Raw genomic sequence first — 9322 nt, 5'->3', positions numbered from 1 at the left:
GAAAGAGGGGGGGAGAGAGGAAAGAGAGGGGGTGAGAGAAAGAGGGGGGGAGAGAGAGAGTGGGGGGTGAGGGGGAGGTGGGGGAGAAGGAAGGGTACAGAAACCTTTTAAAAGTGCATTGAAGTCTGTACATTTACTTGCATTGTATCCATTGGGAGATGAATAGGTACTTTGAATAGGAAAAAAAAAATACAGTAGCATCTAAAAGTATCCAAGCCATAAACTAATATTTCTCCTTTCCCAAAAATAAACAAGGTTCTCATCAGCGCCACTCTCCCTGTTTTTCCAAGGTTGTCAGAAATAGCACTTTTGTATATGGTTTGTCCTGCAATACAAATACTGAAATCTTTTCATCTGGCCTCAATATAAATCCCACTCATCTTACACTATGGCGTAACAAGTTAACATGTTTTCAGTGACATTTCAAATGTACTTGTCAACTGGTTATGACAGTTTTTTTATGGTTGTCAATTTTACCAGTTATACATAATTACATCATGGATGTATATATAAAAGTAAGGTTATTCTTTGTAGCTGCACAAGTACTTCATAGTAAAATTGCATAAAGCAGGAAATCAACTCATGACTACAGGGAATGCAAAATAAATGAGCAACCCGGCCAGTTCATCAATCCAGATCTCCAGCGTACAGACACTAAATAGAAAAAGACTTACAACTGGTCAACAACATGGATTTCAGCATTGTGGTGTAGTTCTGCACAACCACTGTTACTTTACAGAGAATGATTAGCTATACTACACATTCCCAAAGCCTTTAATCCACACCCATTACAGCATTCTGCCAGCACCAACACTCAGTGGAGGTGGAGTGGGATGCTAGGCAGATAAGCATTTCAAAGAGATGCGGTTTGGGGGGCGTGGGGGGAATTCATGACTGAAAAGGGGTTTTAGAAGCCCCAGGATTTCTAGGTAGTACAATGGCTGCATCCTCATCAAGTCAGGCAACACAAGGCAGAGCTACAGACAGCAGAAGAAATTATGCCCAGTAAATGGTATTGTTCCAGTGCGGCTGGTGACTGAATTACAATCAGTTTCTTTTGCAGGACTCAACCCCAGCCTCAGTTCAAGATGGAACATTTTTCTCCCCTTCGAAAACATTTTATTCACAAAATTTGTTAAGGTACTTTACAATAGAATTCAAAGGGTGGAAATTCAAATGATGCAATTTAGTTTATATACAGTAATCCAGGGCATCTCAATCCAGTCTCCATGCAGATTGCACCTACATTTGCACAACATTAAATATTTCCTGAAATATACGGCCCGGGGGGTTTTTACACCAGTTTCAATATGCTATAAGAACATAGTAACCTTTCCCCACTGAGCCTGTGCAGCAGATTCCCCCTGATTTAGCGCATCCTCAGCATTAACCCCAGTCTCTAAAACATAGAAGTCTAACAGATAGTGGAAAACTAAGAGTTGTCTCTGTACGCATCCTTGGGATTAGAAAGTTAAAAATCACACAACACTAGATTATAGTCCAACAGGTTTAATCGGAAACACTAGCTTTCGGAGCGCCACTCCTTCATCAAGTGCGCTCCAAACGCTAGTGCTTCCAATTAAACCAGTTGGACTATAATCTGGTGTTGCGCAATTGTTAACTTTGTACACTCCAGTCCAACACCAGCATCTCCAATTCCTTAGGAATAGTTTGTAAACACAGTCTTGTGTGATGGAGCTACTTGAGTTGAACTTCAACAAAACCTCCTGCATCTCTTCCAGGCAAATGTAGAGGGAAACAGGCCCTTCAAAGCACCCCAAATACAAGATGCAGGATGCTGAGATGTGAGTGTGCAGGAAGGACACAGAGGTGAAGATATCAGAGTGTTCGTTAAAATTAATGTAGGACCACTGTACAGAGGCTCCAGTCATCATGCAGAGAGTAGCATAACATCTGTGTGAGGCACAGAAGACAGAGGGAGGTGGGTGGGAGCAAAACAACATCTATCCCTTATCCCCTTGCTTAGACTGGGGGAATGGAGGGAGGGGGAGGGAGGGGGAGGGAGGGGGAGGGACGGGGGAGGGGGACGGAGGGGAGGGACGGGGGAGGGGGACGGAGGGGAGGGACGGGGGAGGGGGATGGAGGGGAGGGACAGGGATGGAGGGGAGGGACGGAGGGGAGGGGGGTGAAGGGATGGAGGGGAGGGGGATGAAGGGATGGAGGGGAGGGGATGAAGGGATGGAGGGGAGGGGGAGGGGGAGGGATGGAGGGGAGGGGAGGGGGGAGGGATGGAGGGGAGGGGGAGGGGGGCGGGATGGAGGGGAGGGGGTGGGGGGAGTGACGGAGAGAGGGACGGGGAGGTGGTTGGAGGGGAGGGGGATGAAGGGATGGAGGGGTGGGGGGAGGGACGGAGGGGTAAGTCCCTGTGCATGTGGGCAGTGGGTTGTTCAGGATGGTGCCTCCTGCCGCTGGGCACGGTTCTCGCCTGTTGTAGGGTCTACTCCACAGACACACCCCAGGGGTTTGTATTTCTTCCTTGAGCAGCTGAGTCCATGAACCCACCTGAGACTGGAGGGCCCAGGTATGAAAACCTCACAATCCCACCGACATCACCTCCACCCTCTGGCCAAAAATCAAAACAAAATAAAAAGTTTGACAATGTAACACCCGCCTGTTAAAATGTGACGGCTGGTGGCAACACTGTTTCTCCCTAATCCGTTGAATGTGAAGGCAGAACGCTGCTGGGTCCAGCTTTCTGGGGGAAATACTTAAAGTACAACAATGCTCTTAATATTTTAATCTCTTTGCACTGATCTGCTTTACCCCTCAACGCGATTTTTTATTTAGACATTTCTGCTCAAAAGACGATTTTAAAAAAACCCCTCGGGGCCTGAGGCTACCACGTTCCGTTACAGCACAATTTCCACCCAATTTTAGTAACGCGCTCTCGGAGAGCTTGATGCCAAGAAAATCTCCATCGGAGACAGAGAGAGAGAGAGAAAGGGGTGGGGGAAAACAAAAAACGAAGCCAGAGCAGAGAGAGAGAGAGAGAAAAAAGACAGACAGTTCTTACATGGCTGCAAATATAGGGAGTCCCAGCTCCCACCGTTAAATCCAAACGTTTTTCGGCGATTCCTGCGGTCAGGCAACAGCTTAAAGCTGGATTGGCAGCATGTCCCAGTTCACACAGGAAAGAGGGGGAGAGAGGGAGAGAGAGAAGTTCCCGACTCAGTGCCTTCAGGTCTGCTTCCTCCCTTCTCCTCCCTCTCTCTCTCTCTTCACTGGCGAGCCACCAGTTGGTGCTCAGAGCTGACAGAGGAGGAGCCTCAAGCCGCTGGAAAAGCACCAAACCTCGGTGTGTCTGCCGCTGGTGCGGGATTCCCACTTGGCCCGGGCAGACTGCAGATCCCCTCCATCCACAGCCCCAGCGGCAAACCCGGGCTACACCCGTTCCACTGCGGGCGCTTGGGAACACCCCGAAGTCCGTATTACACAGTGCATCTAGCGAACAATAAGCAGCTGTGCAATGAACAGCCACTGCAAAAAAAAATGCTGCACCAAAATATTGCCTTGTCCATATTACTGAGGTTTACTGATTATGCACTTCATCCCAATCATGATTCATACTCATTCCAATCACTCGCGTAACGCATAGTTTTTAATTCTGTGGAAGTTAAACATGTATTTGCAAGTGGGAATGTTGTCTTTTATCTTACAGGGACTGGGAGGAAGTTATGGTACAGTTACATGGGACCCCAGCTTACACCCCGTTTCTTTGAATAGTGGGCTCGGTTCTGTACACGGCGAGACTTACTGGCGTGATCCTGGGAGCTAAAAGGGTTAGATTGACAGCAGATTGCATAGACAAGGTTGGTATGTCTGAGTGTAGAAGCTTAGAGGGTGATCTAATTGAGGTGCTTCATAACAACTAGTCTTTGCTCGCGTAGAGAGAGATAGCCAGTCAAGAGAATCTCGAACAAGGGCACATGACATTTGTGCTTGGCAGTTGAACCGTGATGTCAAAAAACATTTTTTTTCACGAATAGTGGTGAAAATCCAGAACTCTGACAAAAAGCTAGTGAGCCCGGATTAATAAAAAATTTCCATTGAGACTTATGTATTTTATTGGACAAGTTGTGATGACAACAGGACCAATAACAAATAATTGCATTTATTTAGCCCTTCTAATGTAATAAAACATCCCCGGTTTCTTCACGTGAGCATAATAAGTAGAACTTGACAGTAAGTACTGCTAAAGGTAGGTAAGCAAAAATATAACCTGGTCAAGGAGACAGGTTTTAATGTGTGACATAAAGGAGCAAAGGGAGATAAAGAAGCAGAGAGATTGTGTGCAGAATTCCACATTTTCAGCTGAAGGCACAGCTGTCATTGGTGGGATAATAAAACCAGGAATGAACTTTCAAACAAGCACCAAGACATGGCTTGGCTGGTGGTGAGAAGGGCTCTGCCGGTGGGATCCTTTACGCAGGCCCCGACTCTCTGTGCCACCGCACGCTGCCCTCGAAGCGGCTGCGGAGGGGATGAGACTGTCACACACCTCCTTCTGGAATGTGCCTATGCAAAGGAAGTCTGGAGAGGAATGCAGTGGTGTATGTTGAGGTTCATCCTGAGCAGCATCGTGACGCGGGACTCCGTGCTCTACCTGGGACGCACACTGAGACGAACATCAACTGTGCCTGGAGGATTATCAACTCGGTGAAAGACGCTCTTTGGTCTGCCTGAAACCTGTTGGTCTTCCAGGTGAAGGAGTTGACTTCGACTGAGTGTTGCAGACTGGCACATTCCAAGGTCCAGGACTATGTGTTGAGGGACATGCTGAAGCGTGGGGCAGCTGCTGCCAAGACACAGTGGGGAAAGACCACTGTATAAGGTCGAGGTAAAAACAATGACTGCAGATGCTGGAAACCAGATTCTGGATCAGTGGTGCTGGAAGAGCACAGCAATTCAGGCAGCATCCGAGGACAGGCAAAATCGACGTTTCGGGCAAAAGCCCTTCATCAGGAATAAAGGCAGAGAGCCTGAAGCGTGGAGAGATAAGCTAGAGGAGGGTGGGGATAGAGTAGCATAGAGGTGGTCTACAGCACTGTACCCAAAGAAACTGATCAATGAAATACTTGGGAAAATTTTTGCAAGGATGCTTCATTGCTATATAACTGTAAGTCTTCGATTGTCTATTGTCTAAGAGAGACTTATACTTGAACGTGAGTACTCTCTACTCTCTACTCTGGTGGCCTCAGTACTTTGCATAACAAATTACGTGGGAGGCCATTTAACTGGCCAAGCCTGTTCCTCGAATTGTAGGTTGATCTGTACTTTAACTTCATCTACACGCCTTGATTATCTCTGTTCATCTGCTCATGAAAACTTTGTTTCTTCTAGATTTAACTATCTTGACACACTTCTGGCTGGCCTCCCACCTTCTATCCTCCATAAACTTAAATTCATTCAAAATTCTGCTGCTGCATCCTAACACACACTAAGTCCTGCTCACCCATCACCCCAGTGTTCACGTTGACTCCTAGTTTAGCGATGCATTGCTTTGAAAATCCTCATCCATATTTTAAATGGTAGCCTCGCTGCTCACTTTCTTTGGACAGTAATCCCTCCAGCCCCACAAACCTCTCAGATATCTGCCCTTCTCCAATTCCGACCTCCTGAACATTCCTGGTTTTGTTTTAATTTCAAAAATATTCTTTATTCATCAAAATCTTTTGGTATCTGTACAGTTGGTGAAGCTATTCATATGTACACATTGCATGTCTTTACATAGATCAGACTGAGTCATTTGTATGTTAACCATCCAGCCTCTTAATGTTTAGCTGAGGTGTCAGTGGAGCCTAATTACTGAGTGGGTCACCCCGTTCTTCTTCGGCAGGCAGACCTTATACAGTGGAGAGATAAGCTAGAGGAGGGTGGGGATAGAGTAGCATAGAGTACAATAGGTCAGTGGGGGAGGAGATGAAGGTGATAGGTCAGGGAGGAGAGGGTGGAGTGGATAGGTGGAAAAGGAGCTGGGCAGGTCGGACAAGTCTGGACAAGTCAAGGGGACAGTGTTGAACTGGAGGTTAGAAACTAGGATGAGGTGGGGGAAGGGGAAATGAGGAAGCTGGTGAAGTCCACATTGATGCCCTGGGGTTGAAGTGTTCCGAGGCAGAAGATGAGGCGTACTTCTTCCATGCGTCTGGTGGTGAGGGAGCGGCGGTGGAGGAGGCCCAGCACCTCCATATCCTCGGCAGAGTGGGAGGTGGAGTTGAAATGTTGGGCCACGGGGTGGTGTGGTTGATTGGTGCGGGTGTCTCGGAGATGTTCCCTAAAGCGCTCTGCTAGGAGGCGCCCAGTCTCCCCAATGTAGAGAAGACCGCATCGGGAGCAACGGATACAATAAATGATGTTAGTGGATTTGCAGGTAAAACTTTGATGGATGTGGAAGGCTCCTTTAGGGCCTTGGATAGAGGTGAGGGAGGAGGTGTGGGCACAGCTTTTACAGTTCCTGCGGTGGCAGGGGAAAGTGCCAGGATGGGAGGGTGGGTCGTAGGGGGGCGTGGACCTGATCAGGTAGTCTCGGAGGGAACGGTCTTTGTGGAAGGCGGAGAGGGGTGGGGAGGGAAATATATCCCTGGTGGTAGGGTCTGTTTGGAGGTGGCGGAAATGTCGGCGGCTGATTTGGTTTATGCGAAGGTTGGTAGGGTGGAAGGTGAGCACCAGGGGCGTGGAGGTTGGTAGGGTGGAAGGTGAGCACCAGCTACCTGAATTACACCTCTTCCCACCCTATCTCTTGCATAAATGCCATCCCGTATTCCCAATTCCTCCGCCTCCGCCGTATCTGCTCCCAGGAGGACCAGTTCCACCATAGAACACACCAGATGGCCTCCTTCTTTAGAGACCGCAATTTCCCTTCCCATGTGGTTAAAGATGCCCTCCAACGCATCTCGTCCACATCCCGCACCTCCGCCCTCAGACCCAACCCCTCCAACCGCAACAAGGACAGAATGCCCCTTGTGCTCACCTTCCACCCTACCAACATTTCTGCCACCTCCAAACAGACCCTACCACCAGGGATATATTTCCCTCCCCATCCCTCTCCGCCTTCCGCAAAGACCGTTCCCTCCGTGACTACCTGGTCAGGTCCACGCCCCCCTACGACCCACCCTCCCATCCTGGCACTTTCCCCTGCCACCGCAGGAACTGTAAAACCTGTGCCCACACCTCCTCCCTCACCTCTATCCAAGGCCCTAAAGGAGCCTTCCACATCCAAAGTTTTACCTGCAAATCCACTAACATCATTTATTGTATCCGTTGCTCCCGATGCGGTCTCCTCTACATTGGGGAGACTGGGCGCCTCCTAGCAGAGCGCTTTAGGGAACATCTCCGAGACACCCGCACCAATCAACCACACCGCCCCGTGGCCCAACATTTCAATTCCACCTCCCACTTTGCCAAGGATATGGAGGTGCTGGGCCTCCTCCACCGCCGCTCCCTCACCACCAGACGCATGGAAGAAGAACACCTCATCTTCCGCCTCGGAACACTTCAACCCCAGGGCATCAATGTGGACTTCAACAGTTTCCTCATTTCCCCTTCCCCCACCTCATCCTAGATTCTAACCTCCAGTTCAACACTGTCCCCTTGATTTGTCCGGACTTGTCCGACCTGCCCAGCTCCTTTTCCACCTACCCACTCCACCCTCTCCTCCCTGACCTATCACCTTCATCTCCTCCCCCACTGACCTATTGTATTCTATGCTACTCTATCCCCACCCTCCTCTAGCTTATCTCTCCACTGTATAAGGTCTGCCTGCCGAAGAAGAACGGGGTGACCCACTCAGTAATTAGGCTCCACTGACACCTCAGCTAAACATTAAGAGGCTGGATGGTTAACATACAAATGACTCAGTCTGATCTATGTAAAGACATGCAATGTGTACATATGAATAGCTTCACCAACTGTACAGATACCAAAAGATTTTGATGAATAAAGAATATTTTTGAAATTAAAACAAAACCAGGAATGTTCAGGAGGTCGGAATTGGAGAAGGGCAGATATCTGAGAGGTTTGTGGGGCTGGAGGGATTACTGTCCAAAGAAAGTGAGCAGCGAGGCTACCATTTAAAATATGGATGAGGATTTTCAAAGCAATGCATCGCTAAACTAGGAGTCAACGTGAACACTGGGGTGATGGGTGAGCAGGACTTAGTGTGTGTTAGGATGCAGCAGCAGAATTTTGAATGAATTTAAGTTTATGGAGGATAGAAGGTGGGAGGCCAGCCAGAAGTGTGTCAAGATAGTTAAATCTAGAAGAAACAAAGTTTTCATGAGCAGATGAACAGAGATAATCAAGGCGTGTAGATGAAGTTAAAGTACAGATCAACCTACAATTCGAGGAACAGGCTTGGCCAGTTAAATGGCCTCCCACGTAATTTGTTATGCAAAGTACTGAGGCCACCAGAGTAGAGAGTAGAGAGTACTCACGTTCAAGTATAAGTCTCTCTTAGACAATAGACAATCGAAGACTTACAGTTATATAGCAATGAAGCATCCTTGCAAAAATTTTCCCAAGTATTTCATTGATCAGTTTCTTTGGGTACAGTGCTGTGGACCACTCCTTTAAGCAACCCTCCTTTGGTACAGTCTGGAATGTGCTCCTGCTCCAGTAACATTTCGGTAAATTTAACTACCCTAAACTCCAAACAGAAACCTTCAGGCACGACTCTGGTTCACTGGAAATAACACAAACTCTCTGGTGATGGAAGAATCAACCTCCCACCGGTAAAAAGTTGAACTGTAATAGTCAATGAATAGTTACGACCATAAAATTTAACCATAAACTATGGTTTTCACAAGACTTACCATGCTCAGAAAATAAAAACAAACACCAAGCACAGATGCTCTGCATTAACATAAAGTTGACATGTGAGTCAGGATTGCGTTGTTGATATGACACTCATTACGATGGAATCTCTGACCTGTATTATCAGTGTTTCCATCAGCATAATGACTGACTGGATGCAGTCAGGCCTGAGATAAAGTTCCAAATTAATTTGAAGATATTCTGAAACAAAGGGAATTGAAGAAAACAGTTTTCCAAAAATTTGACAACAACATTTTCTGGCAGATTTTCATGCCTTTTTTAAATAAAATTTGCTTTGATGTTAATAGCTTCCACAATAAATTCCCTCAATTACATAATAACACACCTGTGTCAATATACATTTTCTACTTTTTAAAATAATAAACCTTTCAGAGTTGTCCTGGTGTCATCAACCAAATCTAAGAAAAGTGCTCTCTTAGAGAGACAAAGCTAATAACCCAAATTGAACAAAAGGTAAATGAAAATATAAAGT

The 9322-nt window shown here is 47.2% G+C and overlaps 1 protein-coding gene across 3 annotated transcripts in view; it reads right to left on the bottom strand.

The window, feature by feature from the left end:
- The window catches only part of ripor1 (RHO family interacting cell polarization regulator 1), a 328143-nt gene that overhangs the window by 213317 nt on the left and 105504 nt on the right, over nt 1-9322 (bottom strand). Inside the window, exon 1 of one of the 3 annotated variants that reach the window (XM_087995931.1) lies at nt 3035-3364. The exons of 1 other annotated variant lie outside the window; for it this stretch is intronic. The gene's annotated coding sequence lies outside the window, so the exon portion shown is untranslated. Of the gene's footprint in view, nt 1-3034; nt 3365-9322 lie in introns of those variants that run through there. One more of the 3 variants, XM_043707049.2, reaches the window with a different exon arrangement.

Source organism: Chiloscyllium plagiosum, unplaced genomic scaffold (assembly GCF_037043375.1).
Source record: "Chiloscyllium plagiosum isolate Xiang-an unplaced genomic scaffold, Cpla_swu_hap1 HiC_scaffold_17, whole genome shotgun sequence".
Classification (NCBI taxonomy): domain Eukaryota; kingdom Metazoa; phylum Chordata; class Chondrichthyes; order Orectolobiformes; family Hemiscylliidae; genus Chiloscyllium; species Chiloscyllium plagiosum.
The sequence above is the reverse complement of the archived record's forward strand: the minus strand, read 5'-3'. Positions and strand labels throughout refer to the sequence as shown.